The sequence below is a fragment of the Phyllostomus discolor genome, chromosome X, assembly GCF_004126475.2.
Source record: "Phyllostomus discolor isolate MPI-MPIP mPhyDis1 chromosome X, mPhyDis1.pri.v3, whole genome shotgun sequence".
Taxonomy (NCBI): domain Eukaryota; kingdom Metazoa; phylum Chordata; class Mammalia; order Chiroptera; family Phyllostomidae; genus Phyllostomus; species Phyllostomus discolor.
The window spans coordinates 16,260,874-16,279,164 of record NC_050198.1 but is presented as its reverse complement, the minus strand read 5'-3'; the positions used below and the strand labels follow the sequence as shown (position 1 = coordinate 16,279,164).

The window sequence follows — 18,291 nt, the reverse complement described above, 5'->3', positions numbered from 1 at the left end:
TTAAAAATACTTTAGTTCCATTTACTTACCTCCTGATATACATGCTGTTATCCTGTAATTTAATTTTATGTGTCTATGTATGTACACACACAAGTGGGGGGGACCTGAAAAAACGGATTTATCCTCTGGAGGGTGGGGCACCTTGTAGTACAGGCTTCCCCCTCCAGGTGAGTGTTCTAGGATCCCATCTGTATCAGCGTACCAGCTGATGTTGCTGTGAGAGGCTATGTTTGGCTTCAGTGAATTTTTTGAAGATTCTTTCAACACATTTGCCCATTTCATGATGGGTGATTTACGAGCACACCTGCCCACACCAGGCTGAGTGCTCAGCAGGTTTCAGCCAAAAAACTGCGTGACCCCTGTGCCCCACCCTCCTTATTCACCCAATCTTGCCCTGAGCAACTTTTCTTTGTTTCCCTGATGAAAAAAGTCCACAAAGGGAAACCTTTTGCCCGCCTGGAAGAGGTGAAACAAAAAAAAGCAGAAGCACTAAGAAGCATCAAAATCCACGAGTTCAAAAACTGTTTTGATAAGTAGAAAAAACATTGGTGGATATATTGCATCAAATGGAGAGTACTTTGAAGTTGACTGAAGTTTACACATGTAAGAATAAATACACAATTTTTTATAAATTGCAGGTTTGTTTGCGTCCCCCTTCCTATACTTACTCAAAAGCTGTACAGATTTAATGTCTATAACTTAATAAAAAAAAAAACTCGCTATTTTACACAATGTTCCACTAGATTTTTTTATGGTTCTTCATTTCTGCACATGTAACCACCCATTTTGGGTCAGTTTTCTGTTGCTTTATGATTACTTAGTGGGGGTGTACTGAATGTGAACTCTGTTTTTATTTGTGGGAGTATTTCAAGTTTTTATTCATTTTTATATTTTTAGGGGATATTTCCTCTGCAGTACAATACTAGGTTAGTGGTGGTTTTTCTTTCTGCTCCTTGGAGCTACCATTACACAGTGCTTCTTCAGCTTCCATTTTTGTTGTTGAGAAGTAAGCTATCCATCTAACTGTTGCTTCTTTGGAAGTAATGTTTCTACCCTTGGGATGCTTTTAAAGTTTTTCTTTGTTGATTTTCAACTAGGAATTCATTGAGATTCTTACTTTGTTATGTGACATCTTTCATCATTTTTGGAAAATTTCAGCCATTGGAATAATGTTCTGTCTCTCTTTTCCTTCTAAAGAGAGTCCAAATAACTGCATTGGATGTTAGACCTCTTTACTGTATCCTCATGTTTCTTCTTTTTCAAAAAACTGATTTTAGAGAGAGTGAGAGAAACACTGATTTGTTGCTTCACTTATTTATGCATTCGTTGGTCGATTCTTGACCTGACCTGGTATTGAACCCACAACTTGGGTATATTGGGATGATGCTCTAACCATCTGATCACCCAGTTAGGGCCTCCTCATATTTCTTACCCTCTCTTCATTCTGAGCCTTTTCCACCCACCCATCTTCTGAGTCACTGTCTCAATTGTGTCCATTGACTGTTAAGCCTGTTCACTGAGTTCTTCATTTCAGTTTTGTATTTTTCGGTTACAGAATTACTCTGCTTCATTTAAAAATCTGCTGTGTCACTTTTTATGGTTTCGACGTCATTGCTGAGATCATTAAGTTTGGTTTTCACCTCTTCGAATAATTTAAAATCTGTTTGATAATTCAATATTTAGAATGCCTGTGAGTCTTATTTTTTCCTAAGATTTTATTTATTTAGCCCTGGTTGGTGTGGCTCAGTAGATTGAGCACTGGCCTTCGAACCCAAAGGTCACTGGTTCAAGTCCCAGTCACATGCCTGGGTTTTGGGCAGGGTCCGCAGTTGGGGGTATGCAAGAGGCAACCAACTGATTGATGTTTGTCTCCCTCCCTCTTGTTTTTCCTCCCTCCCCTATCTCAAAAAATAAATAAAATCTTAAATTTTTTTAAATTTATTTTGAGATTTTTATGGGTCAACCAAATGATTCAAGGCCAAGTTGCATTCAGTGTATGGCCTGCCTAATTTCTGGTTCACTCCTGTTCCTAAGGTGCAGCCCTTCGGGTTCCAAACCTGAAAGTGGGGGAAGTGGATTTTCCTTTTGTTCCTCTTTGCCTATCAGGCTGTCAGACACAGTTTAAAACCTTTAGTTCAGGGGTGTCCAACTCATTTTCACTGGGGGCCACGTCAGCCTCACGGTTGCCTTCAAAGGGCCAAGTGTAACTTTAGGACTGTATACATGTAACTGCTCCTTAACAGTGAAGCGAGAGCTCCTCCCTGCCGCCGGGTAGAAACAAGGTGCTGGGCCGGATAAAACAAGGTGGAGGGCAGTGTTCAGCCCGCGGGCCTTGTGTTTGCCACCTATGCTCTAGTTTCTTCTGGATTGCTTGGCTCACCTCTCTGAATTCCAGTTTTTTAAGGGCTTCAGCACAGTTTTGTAATCAAAGCCATTACAATTTTTTAAAAGTTTTTTTAAAATTTATTTTTAGAGAGAGGGGAAGAGAGGGAGAGAAGCATCAGTGTGGTTGCCTCTGACGTGCCCCCTACTGGGGACCTGGCCTGCAATTCGGGCATAGCCCTGACTGGGAATCAAACTGGCGACCCTTTGGTTTGCAGGCTGCACCCAAGCCACTGAGCCATACCAGCCAGGGCCCCATTATAACTAGCCCTGGCCCTTGTGGTTCAGTTGGTTGGAGCACTGTCACATAAACTGAAGGGTCATGGGTTCAATTCCCAGTCAGGGCATGTGCTAGAAGCAGTTGATCGATGTTTCTCTTCCTTTTTCTCTCAAATCAATAAGCATGTCCTCAGATGAGAATTTTTTAAAAATTTAATAACTAGTATATCATGGGGAGCTGTGGGGACCCCTAATGGTTTGCCAGGGATGCAACTAAAGTTCCTCTTGCTAGCTTTCTCTGAAGCCGAAACCTTAGAAAAGCTTTAGCTGTCCCTTCTGCTGTTGGTAGCTCTGACTTAGGCACTACAGGTGACTGACTGCCTGGGAAGGGGAGCAGGGTGGTTCGGGCACTCAGGTAAACTTTCTGTTAGTATCTGGCAACATAAAATTCATTCACCGAAATTTCCAGTAGCAGAGATAGATAGATATACAAGTGGCTGCATTCTTTAGACCTTTTATTTGTATACTGTGTCACTTGCTTACACTGTTTTTTAAAACTTTTCACTGTTTAAATCTTTCTTTTTTGGTCTTTTATTGTTTTTAGGACAGTGTCTTCAGCCTTTTCTTGAAGGTTTTTATTGTGATTCACTGCATGGCAAAGTAGACAAGGTATCATAGTTGAAGTGTTCCCAGTTGACAAATCGGAGGTAAGGAGTGTATATCTGTGTCTGCGCATTCCTGTAATATATTAGAGCAAAAACTTTGAAAACTAATCCATGTTGTTAATATCACCCCCTCTTCCATCTGTTTTGTGCATTTAAAGAGCAAGGAAAAGATGTTCGGGGGATTTCATGTGTTTAGATTTAGGCCCTAAGTCAGGACCGTAAGCAAGTTTTTTGTACAATTCATTTGTTATTAGAAAGTTCACCAGCAAATGGAAGGGTAACTGAAGAAAAGGGGGCTAATCAATCCTACCTAGGTCCCAGACCCCAGTGGTTGGAGCTGGTGGAGCGTGAAAGACTTGTACCAAGGAGTAACTGGGTGTGCATGCATAAGCTGATCTTCCAACTTCCTATGTTTTTGGTAATTATTATTATTATTCTTAGATACATATTCAGAAACTGAGTTGTATAGATGATAAATCTAGTATTATGAACACATCAGGGTATAATTTTAAAAATATATTGTAATTCTTGCTTTGAGCCATTGGCAGATCTGTATCATGAAAGGCTATTAAACAATATCAGCTTTGATTTTTAGATAGCTTGTTTTGCCACCTTATGAAAGTATTCCCACTCTTTTTAACAGCTGTTTCCTAGTATAATAACATACATGGGTGCGTGTTGTGACTTAAACACTGAAGATGTTAGGAGGCCTATTTTATAATCTTGACTTTTAAGCAAGTTTCTAAATCCCTCTTAGCCTTCAGTTACCTTCTTGTGAAAACAGGATTGTGGTTCAAGGTTTCTTAGCCTTGGCGCTTTTGACCTTTGAGCCAGATAGCTCTTTGTTGTCAGGGGATGTCTTGTGAACTATAGGACATTTAGCATCTTCCTGGCTTTTTAAATTATTTTTAGTTTTTCAATTCTACTTTTCTTTGCACCCCAGTTTGAGTGTCATCTCTTCCATGAAGCTTTCCTTGGTGCTCCTTTTCATTGTCCTACATTAATGGGTTTTTTTTTCTGACAACTTATTATAGGACTTAACCCCACTCTGTTACAACTTTCAGTGTGTCTCTCTCACTTTGACAGCATGAGTCTTCTGTGTCTCCAAGCAGAGCACTCAAATTTTATTAACTGAATGACCAGGGATCCAGAAGTATTGTCAGGCTCAATATTGTTAAATAATTTAGTATTAATGGCATTTTTGTAAATCTTTCAAACCCTTACAGTAGGAAATTCCGTTTGTGATCTCGAATTTCTAGGTTAATGAGCCTGATAACTCATTTAAAAAAAATCTTTTAAGATGAGTGCCTCCAATAGCATGTGAGGGCGCTGCACAAAACCCATCAAGGCTGAATTTGAGAAAAAGTCACATAAAAATTTATAACAAAGAGTTGTTTTCGACTTTCATATCCAGAAGTTTCTCAGATAACTTCCATTTTGTTCATTTGAAAACCGCCATTTATTCAGATAAAAGTAAAAAGATGCTAAATATTTTTCTTACATAACCTAGAATACCTCACCATATCTAAGTTAGCATTTCTCAAAGCAACCCATAGTAAGAAATACATGTTAATAATGATCTAGTACATATACACACACCCCTCAGACAAGTCGATTCAGTATTTACCATTACTACGTGTGAAGCCCTCTAATATTTTCTATTGTTTCTTTTTTTTTTTTCTTAAATGCTTGTCATCACCCTATACATTTATTACATACTTTACTAAGTGGTCACAACCCACCATTTGAAAAACACTGTTCCATGGTCCGGGATGGGAGTAAAGGACAGAAAACTGTACTTGAACAATGATTAAAATAAAATTAAAAAAAAAAAGGAAGAAAGAAAAACACTGTTCCTAAGTAATCTCTAAATAATCAAGTGTGCAGATGATCTTCCTTTGGCATGTGTTATCAATAGGTCGTCTTTTTTTATTTTTAAAGATTTTATTTATTTTTAGAGAGAGGGGAAGGGAGGGAGAGAGGGAGAGAGAAACATCAATGTGTGGTTGCTTCTCACATGTCCCCCCAACTGGGGACCTGGCCCGCAACCCAGGCAAGTGCCCTGACTGGGAATTGAACCCATGACCTTTTGGTTCGCAGGCTGGCACTCGATCCACTGAGCCATACCAGCCAGGGCATGTCTTTCTTTTTAAATAATGTCATTTAAGAATTGACCTAACAAAGACCTCAGAACATCTTAGCCAGAGCAAGTGACTCTTTCAGTATTAAAAGCCATACATTTTGTCATTTATACTAAGTATTTAGTGTGCACAAGGCACTATAGGTGAACGAGCATGTTTGGTTTTCCTTCTCAAGATTTATAGTGATAAAGCCTAGAGAAGAATAAAAATTAATAAACATTATTTCAAGTGATAATAACACACAATGACTTTTAATAGGCATTTAGGAGGGGTAGAAAGCTGTGTTGGTTGAAGTTGATGGGAAAAGGTTAACTTGAATGGGGGTGGATTTTGCATTGTCATGTGTCAGGAGATTGGAAAAAGCAACAACACATGGTAGGAGACAGCATTCATGTAGGTGTAGAGTCCTTCTTGCTCATACTTGAACCTCATTTTGGGGGTAATATTTAAGATAAAGTAACAGAAATTAAGATAAAAAGTCTGGTAAAGTGCCAGAATTATACAATATAAACAAGATATGTTATTTTAGCTCTACTATGGTTATAAAATGAGGTTGAGTCAGGAGATTAATTAGAAACTTACGTGCATGATGGCTCTGATATAAGCCAATATTTGCCCTAAAATGATAAAGTTAACATTTGAATTACTAGGTTTACGGGGAATAAAAATAGCTTCTAAATGATGGGGAGAGAGAATACTCATTTGTCAAAAGAAGCCAATAAAGCTACTATTATACTATATATAAATTTCTTCATGGAACAGAAATGGATTATATAATAGTCAGCATTTTTGGAAAAGTTATATGCTATTTTGGCTATGCAATCGACAATTTTACACATGCTTGATAGGCCCAGGCTCATTCTTTCTTCTCCAAGAAGAATGGGGCGGTGGCAGGCGGGTTGAGGGGTGGGGTAGCTTAGGAGGGTAAATCACCACCAGGCATGCTGCAAAAAAGCCTTAAGAAATGAGTGGTGGACTATCTTTTTGCCTTTGAACTGCTGCTCTCTTCTGTGGGATGATGTAGAATGTAATTACTGTAGAAGGCATTTGTGACCTAAAGGAAAAGAAGTTCAGCTTGCAATGATACTTGGGAAAGAACTACCTGCCCTAAAACTGGTTCTTCTGTCTCCTGTTAACTTTAAGGCACTAGAAGTTTCTGCGTTTTTGTCATTCTTCAGGACTAAGTTTGGAAGTTAGCAAAAACATAACTATCTCATTTTGTCAGACTCCCAGACTACTCAAAAGAAGGTGCTTTCAGAGCTGGAGATGTGAATAGGACCACTGTGCCAGGGCTCTGAGGTAATTAAAAAACCTTTTTTTAACATAGATTTTATTTTTTGGAGCAGTTTAAATTTTATGGAAAAATTGAGAATACATATACCCTGCACCCAGTTTCTTCTGTTATTACATTAGCATGGTACATTTGTTAAAATTAATTAGCTAATATTGAAACATTGTTATTAACTAAAGTTCAACTTGAGTTAATTCAGATTGGCTCAGTTTTTAGCCAAGGTGTGTTTCTGTCTCAGAAGCCCACTGTATTACATTTAGTCGTCAGATCTCCTTAGGCTCCTCTTGGCTGTGACGGTTTCTCAGACTCTTCTTGTTTTGATGGCTTTGTGAGTTTTGAGGAGAACTGATCAAGGATTTTGTAGACTGCCCCTCAATTGAGATTTGTCTGACGGTTTTTCTCATGATTAGACTGGGCTTAGGGGTTTGGCGAGGAAGACCACAGAGGTGAACTGACATTCTCAGCACATCCTATCAGGAGTACAAACTCTCAACATGGATTTATCACTGTTAATGTTGACTTTGCTCACTTGGCTGAGAAGGTATTTATCAGGTTTCTCTGCTGTAAAGTTACTGTTTTTGTGTGTGTGTGTGTGTGTTTGTTTTTAAATTCTTTTCCATACTGTGCTGTTTTGGAAAGAAATCACTATGTATTGTTCACACTCAAGGGGTGAAAAGTTATGCTTATTCCCTTGAGGGTGTTGGGAATTCTACATGGGAGATTGCGTCTCTTCTCCCCCATTTATTTATTTGTGTGTTTATTGTCATTTCTTTATATCAGTATAGGCTCGTGGATATTTGTTTTATACTTTAGGTCATAATCCAGTGCCACTTTATTTTGTTGCTCAAATTTGTCCAGCTTTGGCCACTGGGAGCACTTTTGGTTGGCTCCTAAGTCACCTTAACATGTCCCCATTGTCGTAGGGTTTTTTGTTTGTTTGTTTGTAGCATGTTACTTGCACTATAAGACACTCCAGGCCCATCCTGTATATCCCCTGTTCCAGTTCTAGAGTAAGCAGTATCTCCACAAAGCCCTGGTTTCTTTTACTACAGAATGCTTTTGGAAATTAAGATCTGGGTGCTAGGTGTGTGCTTTGCTACTGTAGTGTTGCTATTTCTCAACCCTCATAACTGAAGTCTTATGTATATATAATCTGTATATTTATGCATATCTATAAATGTTCCTGTGTATCCATTTATAAATCTATGTTATATATCTCTGTCTGCTAAACATGAGTTTATAATGATGTCTCCCAACTCTGGTTCATTCCCACATGGGTCATTCTAGTCTGCTTTCCTTGCTTGTCTATTACCTCCCACTCCCAACAGTGAGAACCATGGCTCCCACCATTCACCATCACTTACTTAATTGTTCAATCCGAGTATACATCTATACATGTATATCAGTTTTATTAACCTAATACTTCCATGTGTAACTATCTGAACTTTTTTTAGCCTGTACTCCCGCAGGAAACAATTTCATCAGCTAAAGTACAGTTCTTATGTATAGTTCCTTTTGCCTTTGGTCTTAAAGAGTCCACTCATTTCCAAGTTATTTAGATCAGCACCTTTTCCTCTATCCCCTGAGGTGATGCTGTTTCATACATTTGTGATTCACTTAGACTCTGTCATACAGTGTCCATTTCTTCCTGAGATCCCCTGACCTCCTACAAGTTTTTTTTTTAATTGTCATACTTTAAGATTCACTCTTTGTATTATAAAGTTCTATGGGTTTTGAGAAGTGCATAATGTTATATATCTACTATTATAATACAAAATAATGTCACTGCCCTACAAGTTCTCCTGTGCTTCACCTATGAACCCTTCCTTCCTCCTCACAACCCTCTAGCAACTATTGATCTTCTTACTGTCTCTGGAAGTTTTGCCTTTTCCAGAATGTTTTTGAGATATTTTTTTTCTTTTATTGATTCTAGAGAGAGAGGAAGGGGGAAAAAAGGGGGGAGAGAAACATGGATTCGTTGCCTCCTGCATGTATCCCAACCAGGGACTGAACCTACAACCCAGGCATGTGCCCTGACAGGGAATTGAACCTGTGACCTTTCAACTTGTGGGACAATGCCCAACCAACTGAGCCACACCAGCCAGGGCTGTCCTTGAGCTACTTTAAAGGTCACTTTATAAAGGCAACCTTTGATTTCTCTAGCCTATATACCATTTTCCCGAAAATAACAAGTCAGCATTTTAATTAAACAAAATATTTCTTTTTTCTTTTTTGAACAAAACATTTCTAATAAGAATCGAGGTGGGAGGGAGGGAGTAGGGAGAGGTAGAAGACGGTACAGAGGGGATAAATGGTAATGGAAGAAAGACAATTCTGGCCTTCTCATTCACTTTGTTCATATACCATTATGTAAGGTCATTGAACTTTATTTTTGTCCTTGGGGAAAGTTGGTAGGGCAAGGCAGGGAGTGGCAATGTAAGTCCTGTATGGGTAGCAGCTGGCAAATAGATATTCACTTGTGAGGAGGAGCATTTTTTTAATTTTTTACTAAGAATTCTTTTCTTATTTTTAAAAAGATTTTATTTATTTATTTTTTTAGAGAGATTGGGGAAGGGAAGGAGAAAGAGGGAGAGAAACATCAATATGTGGTTGCCCCTTGCATGCCCCCAACTGGGGACCTGGCCCACAACCCAGGCACATGTCCTGACTGGGAATCAAACCAGAGACCCTTTGGTTCGCAGGCCAGCCCTCAATCCACTGAGCTACACCAGCCAGGGCAGGCATTAACTGTAAATTTAATCTAAATGTGCTTGTTTGTTTCTGAGGATTATTTTTAACTTGATAATGCTTTTGATGATTTATTAAATGTGAATGTTATTTTGATCTACAGTACATCTCTTGAGAATATGACAGAGTATGAAATAGATACAGCAAATATGTCACTATTTCAAAATGGTTTCCACTGGAATGAAAATCCTGTAGGACAATTGTTTTAGACATTTTTTGAAGGGTTCATTTAGGGGAAATACTGTATTTTGCTGTGTATAATGCATACCCATGTTTTTGTGCACATTATGCACAGGGTTATTATGCCCATTATTATACCCATGGTATGTAATCATTATGCCTATGTATAATTTCATACTTATTTTTCCCTCAAAAATTTGGGCAAAAAAAATACACATTATACATAGCAAAATATGGTAATAACTTGTACATTCTTTCTCCCTTGTGATTTGGTAGCACACATATATATGTGTGTGTGTGTGTGTGTGTACACACACACAAAAATTCTGAAATTAGAACCTGTACCTCTGCTAATAAAAGATTATTTGTTATGCTCCAATATCAGCCATTTCTTATTGCTGTTTACCATGAAGAATTCACATTCTGGTACAAAAATTCTTCTGTTTTAAAGCAGTTTGGGGGTTAAACTTTAAAATGTCTTTAAGAGTTATGACATCATCAGAGTCTTAGAATAAAGGTTAAAGCATAGACTTCCAGTTTGTATCCTAGCTTTTTGCTGCTTAACTGTGTGACCCACAGGCAAATTATTTACCCTCCCTGAGCCTCACACTTCCTCATCTGTAAAATATGGATGATATTACCTCTCCTATGGGATGATAGTAAGTATTAAATGAGATAAAGCATGTAGCACAGTGCCTGGTACATTGATATGACTCAATAAATATGTTCTAAAAATCAAAACTTGCAAAGAAGCCCAGACTGGTATGGCTCAGTGGATTGAGTATCGACCTGCGAACCAAAGGTTGCTGGTTCGATTCCCAGTCAGGGCACATGCCTGGGTTGCGGGTCAGGTCCCTGCTAGATAACATGCAAGAGGCAACCACACATTAATGTTTCTTTCCCTGTCTTTCTCCTTCCCCCTCTCTAAAAATAAATAAATAGATAGATAAATAAATAAATAAATAAAATATTTAACAAACTGATTAGTTTTTTTAAAAAACCCTGTAAACAGCAAGAAAATGGATGAAAGTTTTCAGAGGTTTATACTAGTATACATACATCTCTTTGTTCAACAGTTATTATTTGGACCAGACCAATCAGAAAAGAGAATGATTTCTTTATTTTTCAATCTTAAAAGTCCTCTCAAGACAAGGCTAACTGTTCTTCAAACCTGGGAAATGCTCACCTTACCAAACTTAGCATGCTAATAGTGGTTGTCAGCATGGAGATACTGATGTCTCCCTAGGCACCACTTGGGGGTGTTCCTGGGATTTTACAGGAGAGGCCAGGATGTAAAAGACGTTGTGACACATGGAAAAGGCTTGCATGGTGAAGATTTATTGTGTTTTAAACCACCACATCGATAGCACACCATTAATTCACAGCAGACTGTGCCCTGGCCAGCCTCTGTGGTTCAGTTGGTTGGGCATTGTCCCGCAAACCTAAAGGTTTCCGGTTCAGTTCCCAGTCAGGATGTGTAAGGAAGGGAGCCAAATTGATGTTTCTTTTTCTTTTACTCATCAATGTTTCTTTTCCTCTTAAAGAAAAAAAAAAAGACACGGTAGACTAGACTGATACTTACAGTGCTCTTTTTTAAAAAATACATTTTTTAAATTGATTCTTGAGAGAGACATCAGTTGGTTGTTTCACTTGTTTATGCATTCATTGGTTGCTTGTTGTATGTGCCCTGACTGGGGGGTTGAACCCACAGCCATGGCATATTGAGGCAATGCTCTAACCAACTGAGCTACGTAGCCAAGGCCTATCTTTAAGCTTCTCTTTCGAGTACATTTTGGGTGTCACAGATCCAGCAAATATGTCAATGAACAAAGCAAGGCCAGGCCTCTGTGTCTGGGGCAATGTAGAAACTAGGCAAGCCGGAGAAGGTATATCTTTTCTAAACCAGGGAGTGATCCTCAGCTTCAACCAGTTGTTGCCTACTGTTGCTAGACCTCTGATTTTTCAGAGGAAAGCTAGATATGCAAAATTTTATGTAAAATTTCCTTATTTTAAAGTGTGGTTCAACTTTTTTTTTTAAACACTACCAAAGCAGATGGGTGGACTGGATTCAGCTCATAGACCATTGGTTTGTAACCTGTGATTTAAATGTTTTAGGAAGTGAGTTAAAATTCTGGCAGAGGTAAAACAGTCAGGGCCATAACAGCACTGTTCACATTTGCTGAACTTAGAAAAGGTTGTGGAAGGAAAGTACTAGGTGTCAGGGCCATTTTCTCAAGCTTGGAGAATCGTAGCCTCAGAGCAGAGCTCTGGGGTAGCATCCCCTGTTTAGGAGGAGGAATTCTATTGGGAGAAATCCCAGCAGCTTGCTGCATCTTGTGCTGCCCGCACCCCTGAATTAGGTGGGGTAGATGCACTACTGGAGGAAGCCGAAGGGATGCCACTGCAAAGCCTATCATCACAGACCCCCTGGTCTTCATCCTGCCTGACGAAGTAGGAGCCCTGCAAAGCTAATAGGCAGTAAAGGCTCAACCCTGCTGATCTTCTGGGTTTTGTAGCTTTGGAACTGTGATTTATGCCTTCACTGTTTCTTCTTTCTTGATCTAGGCTTACCGCCTACACAACGCCACAGTCCACAGCTGTGGCCATCTGTGCTTTCATGGGGGTGTTTCATGGGCGTCCCAGGAATTTGGACATGTCCTAGCCTAGCTAATATAGTTAAGGTACTGCCTGGGTCGTCTGCCTGGTTTTAAGGTTTCAGATCATCACTCATCACTTTAATATTGTATAAAAACTAGCAATCCCAATATAATTAATGTTAAGAGACAAAGTCCGTATGTATTTTGTATAGTTGTTGCATACATTGATAGACCGTTGACCCTTGAACAATGTGGGGGTTTATGGGTACTGACCCCGTGCAGTTGAATATATATATAACTTTTGATTCCCCCCAAACTGAAAAAAACTGAATTGTATTTGTGTTTCAATATCCACGGGGGATTGGTTCCAGGACACTCTCCAAGTTCCTTATATCGAATGGCATAGAATAATCCATATGGTTCAACCCTCTGGATCCCTGGATTCCCAACCAAGGTTCAAAAATACTGTTTTAGTAAGTGGTTGGCTGAATTGGCAGATGTGAGAGCTGGAGATATATATGGCCAACTGTCTATTTATTGAAAAAATCTGCATATAAGTGGACTTGTGCCATTCAAACCCATGTTCTGTGGTCAATTGTGTATGGACAGGAAGATTGTATGTTTTGATCTGTGTCATATCCAAGTCTGTAAGTTGCTATATGACAGTGCTCCATTTTAGTTGTATTCTATGGGATTAAATACAAAAATACAGTGTAGTACGTTACTGTAAAACTGTTTAAGATTTTTAACTTATTTTTAGAGAGAGGGGAAGGGAGGGGGAGAAAGGGGAAGAGAAGCTTGCCTCTTGTATACCTCCAGCCGGGTACCTGGCCCACAACACAGGCATGAGCCCTGACCAGGAATCAAACCAGTGACCTTCTTGTTTGTGGGACAATGCCTAACCTACTGAGTCACACCAGTCACGGCTAAAACTAAGTGTTTTTAAAGGAAACTGGCTCATCTTATTGGCTGGATTGTTTTTTATCTGTTGCCTTAACCTCCCAGTGAGCAGAAAGGAAATTGCTTTAAAAAAAAAGTATTTTAACATTTTATAATCATCAAGAAATTATTAAGTTTGGTAGTGCTGTATATTATGAAATACTTAATGATAACAAACATCAGTTAGTGCTTATGTGAGTGAATGAATGAACAGGGCAGAGTGCTAATCACCATTAAGATTACATACACGCTCTGGCCAGTGTGGCTCAGTTGGGTGGAGCATTGCCCCCGTAACTGAAAGGGTGTGGGTTCAGTTCCCCATCCAGATGCATATAGAAGACAACCAGTGCTTCTCTTTTGCATTGATGTTTCTCTTTCTCTAAAATAGAATGAAAGAAAAATGTCCTCAGGTGAGGATTTAAAAAAAAATTACACATATAGTTCCTTAAGGAGAAGACATTTTAAAATTGGTTTAGATTCCTACTCTTAGTGAAAAGTAGATCTACTTTTAGTCATCTTTTCAGGTGGTCGCCATCTTTGAGGGTGTGTAAGTTGTTGGCTTCAATTTTAAAGATACTTTTAAATGGTTTTTCAAAGACAACTATTTGCAACAATTTTTTAAAAAGGCAGGTTTTCCCCCTTAGCTCGCTTCTCACGTGTCCTAAAACAGCTGTTTGTACAAGGATTCATTCCTTTCCTCTCAGTCCTCCATCTCCCACATACTGTTACAGAACACACAAGGGGGGGGCCTGGGACGATATATTATTATTAAAAGAAGGCCCCGGTCCGTTATGTCCGCCGCCCTAGGAAAGACGTCTCTCAATGCCAGAGATTCGTGAAAAGGAAAGAAAATGTTTATTTAATGCTATACAAACTTAAAGTAGTGACCTAATGTCTTTATCAAAAAAATCCTAAAGTCCCTAAAAACACCCACAAACACACAGGCCTTCCTTCCTTCCCCCCTTTGCCCAGTCCAGAGTACCGCATCTCAGGAAAGGAAATAGAAGTCCATGGCTCAGGCAGTCCTCTGGTTATTCCCAGTTAGTACTCCATCTCGACTGGGAGACCTCCCTGGATTCCCGGCACCCTCGGCTGAGTCACCAGGATCTCTGCTAAAACCAGGTGGTGGTTCCCCCCTTCTAAAGCTGTGGGGGTCCCCACTCTGCCAGGCATGTGGTCCTCTCTCTCTCAGGGCTGCAGGAAGGGAGAGTCCCCACTCTGCCAAAACTGCATGGTTTTCTCCTCCAAGGCTGCCACGTGGTTCTCCCTCTCTCAGAGCTGCAGGAGTCTCCACTCCGTCAAGGCCGTGTGGTTTCTCTCTCAATGGCTGCCGTGTCCGTGTTTAAATCCCCCGCGCCAATCTTCTTCTGCAGCCCCATTTCCGACTCCTCCTACACTTGGGCACACTTGCCCTCAATCTGCTGTCTTCTCCAGCTTTTCTGGTCGCCATCGTGGGTCTGGGCAGGTGTCACCCCATGTCATGGAGCCAATCTTCTCCCAGCTCCCACGCAGGCGCTGTAACTCAGGGGACCTGCCTCCCAGGTCCCATCTTGGGGGAAAGGTCCCTTTCCATCCCCCTGGCCTTGAGCATGGCCATAGCTATTTAGCATATCTAAGTGACCAGCCAAAGGATATAGGTATGCTAAATGACCATGCCATGGATTAGCTGCAAAGCTGCCCTGCATGTTCTTGCTCTGTGTGCCCCTTCCCCCAACTCACACCTGTGGGGGAAGGGGTGAAGACACCTTAAAATCTCCTGGACACCTTGAGTTCTGGACCCCATTTCAAATGCCTATTTGGGGTCCCCCCTCTTGGCTGCACCCTGTAACAATATCATCCAAACAGAGGTTACAGGTAAACTGTTGAGAGTTTGCTACCTTTTCCCCCCATCCAAAGAAGGGCGCACATCATCACTCTTCTGGGAGCATCTGTGATGTCTGCCAGTGACACAGTGGAAGGAACCCAGACTTTAGAAAAGGAAGGCTTGAATTTCAGTGACAGTTCTGCCATGCGCCCATTCTCAGAGTTTGTTTTCTTATTTGTAGAAAGGAGATGATCATAGCAGCCTTTCAGTCACTAGCGGATATCAACCGTGATAAAAATGAACAGTAACTTTGGCCTGGGTAGCACCAGAGGTTCTGAAGGCTGACAAAACTAGCTGAGAGCCAGTAGTAGCTCCTAAGAGTTCTCAAGTTTGCAGAACTCAGACTCTCAATAGATGAAGCTTTTGTTTTTATTGATACTCGTTACCTTTTCTTCTCTCTCATAGAATGGCATCTGCATTGCTCTTTGTATTTTAAAGACAAAATTAGTATTGAGAAATGAATCCAATTGTTCTTTGAGGCCACTAGGAAAGCTTAAGTTAAGTTTTTGGGTGCTTCAGAAGCTCTTTATTGATGATGATTAAATAGCCACCAAGTGTTCTGAATGTGGTTAGCCCCTGAAATATAAAGGAATTATTTCTTGCTAGAAAAGCTGTTATTTCCGTAAATACAAGCAGATTTAATTACGTAAGGTCTTTTCTATCATCAAACTCAATGAATTTTACTTTTTTTCCCATTTTATCTAACCGATATTTCTTAAACACCTAGCCTATGCCTAGGCCCTTTGCCTAGTTAATTGTATGCCCTTGAAGGAGATAAATTGAATTAGAAAATTTAAGAGCTGTAGGTCTTCCTGTCATCTAAATGAAAATCCTAAAGCCTTAGAGCTATGCTGTCCAATAAGGTAGCCACAAGAAACTTCAGGTGGTTGCTGAGCACTTGAAATGGGGCCAGTTCGAATTGAGATGTGCTATATGTATGAAATACACACTGGATTTCAAGGGCTTAGTGATTTTTACATTGATTACACATTAAAACAACATTTTTAAAGATTTTATTTATTTATTTTTAGAGAGAGGGGAAGAGGAGAAAGAGAGGGAGAGAAACATTGATCGTTTGCCTATCAAACACGTCCCGACTGGGAATAGAACCAGTGACCTTCTGGTTTGTGGGAAGGTGCCCAACCAACTGAGCCACACCAGTCAGGGCAAAATATAATTGTAACTTTCTTAATGCCGCTACTAGAACATTTCAAATGACTCACATATTTTTATTGGACAGTGCTGCCTTAGAGTTTCAGTGACTTGCTGTGACTACTGTAAATTTGAGATTGCCTTAAACACTAAGAACTTTTCTTAAAATATAAATTATTTCAAAGTCTAAATTATTAATCTGGTAGACTCTCTTAGCATTTTGGATTTGGGATGTTTTAAGGGGCAAACTGGAAAAATATACTCACTGATTTGGTAGCCTAAACCTATTTTTCTTTTCTCCTAAGCATTCACAAATTGTTCTACATAGAGACCCCTGGTCCCCCAATATTTTATTGGGGTGGTTGTGCAGGAAGTAGGGGATAAGGTTCACCTAAATTAGATTTCTCTATATACTTTTACTAGCTAGATTGGGTTTGTGTAGTGAAATCGATCTTTGTCATTTGACAAACACTTGAGCAGGTACTAGGTAAGGCTCTGGAAATGTAGTGTTGAACAAAGCATATGCCCTGCTATTTGTGTTTTGTTTTGTTTTGATTTTTAATTTGGAAACAATTCCAATCTTACAGAAATTGCTAGAGTAAAAATAGTAGAAAAGAACACTGTATGTATACCCTTTATCCAGATTCACCTATTAACATTTTCTCTTGCTTTCTTTACAATTTGCTGCCTCTCATGGGGTGCGTGCATGTTTGTATGTACACACATACACATACTTTCTTCCGGAATCATTTGAGAGTAAGCTGCATGGCATGCCCTTTACCTCCAGATGCTTCATTGCCTAATTCCTAAAACACAGGGACCCTCTCATATATAACTGTAGCTTAATTATCAAGTCCGTAAACTTAGGAAATCCAGTAAATTTAGCATTAGTTAGAATACTTTTTCTTTAGTTAGTACATAGGATTTCATCTAGATTCAGGTATTCAACTTCGTTTTCATGGCTCTATCTCCTTTGATTTGTGATCTTTTTCTAACCTTAGTGTTTTTATGACATTGGGATTTTAAGATGACATTCTCAACCCCCATACCCCCTCCCCTGCTTATTATTTTTTTTAACAGAACATTTTTTTCATTTGGGCTTGTTTATTTCCTCATGAGTAGTTTCAGGTTATTATGCACTCATGACTGGACTACTATAAAATAATATGTTCTTTTCAGGATGTCACACCTGGAGGTGTACACTGTCCATTTGTCCTTCACTGATGATGTTAATCACCCAGTCAACATGTTGCTCGATTTATCCATTGTATGGTTTAAGTCTCCCCATACCCTGCCCCCCGCAACTAAAAGACAGTTTGGCGGGGAGACACTTTAAGACCATTTATATATTATCCTACTCGTCATTCAGATTTCCCTCTAGATTTAGCATCCACTGATGATTCTTGCTTGAAGCAGTCAGTATAGTGTGATGGCTACAAAATGATGTTTTTCCCAACTCTAGCACTCCCTGCATGTTTACCAGTTGGATTCACTGCGAGCAAAAGCCCTCCCTTCTCGGTACTCTAAGTGTCACAGATTTGGTCAGGGAAGCTTTTTTAAGCTGACTCACAGGTCCTACGACCAATTCCCATCCTTTTTTGAGTACTTCCTTACTCTCTGGCATAACAGCACATTTTAGGTGGAGCTACAGTTTTATGTGAGACCTTCAGGTACACAGGTGGCTTCAGTATCGTGAGTGTGGTTCTCCTGTTAGGGTAAGCACAGCCTGCCCTGGTAGCTTAAGCATAGTGGAGGGTCCTTTAGCCCAGTGTAAGAGGAGAGGCAAGGCAGCAGGACTAAGGGGAGGGGTGGGGGTGGGTAAGTGGGAGGTGCCACCAGTGCCAACATTTAGGCATCAATATGGCTTGGAGAAGCAGAGGGGAGAGAGGGAGATAGAAAAGTACCTCAGGCAGATAGATGATCATGGGCTAATGCCCCGAGAAAAGGCAACATAGGACATCCACGCAAAGGATCACACAGGTTGTTTGGTTTGGATACACAGAATGCAGGGAACATGATCAGATTTATATCTTAAAAAACAAATTCTCTGGCTGTGATGTGGAGGAAGGCAGGGAGACCAGCAGGAAGTTGATGAGTTTCAGACATGCCCCGA

General features: G+C 39.9%; 1 protein-coding gene across 6 annotated transcripts in view; it reads left to right on the top strand.

The window, feature by feature from the left end:
- The window catches only part of TAB3 (TGF-beta activated kinase 1 (MAP3K7) binding protein 3), a 61,589-nt gene that overhangs the window by 10,880 nt on the left and 32,418 nt on the right, over positions 1 to 18,291 (top strand). For 2 of the 6 annotated variants that reach the window (XM_036016821.1, XM_028522536.2), the window contains exon 2: positions 3,206 to 3,308. The exons of 2 other annotated variants lie outside the window; for them this stretch is intronic. The gene's annotated coding sequence lies outside the window, so the exon portion shown is untranslated. Of the gene's footprint in view, positions 1 to 2,773; positions 3,309 to 6,363; positions 6,707 to 18,291 lie in introns of those variants that run through there. 2 more of the 6 variants (XM_036016824.1, XM_036016823.1) reach the window with 2 other exon arrangements.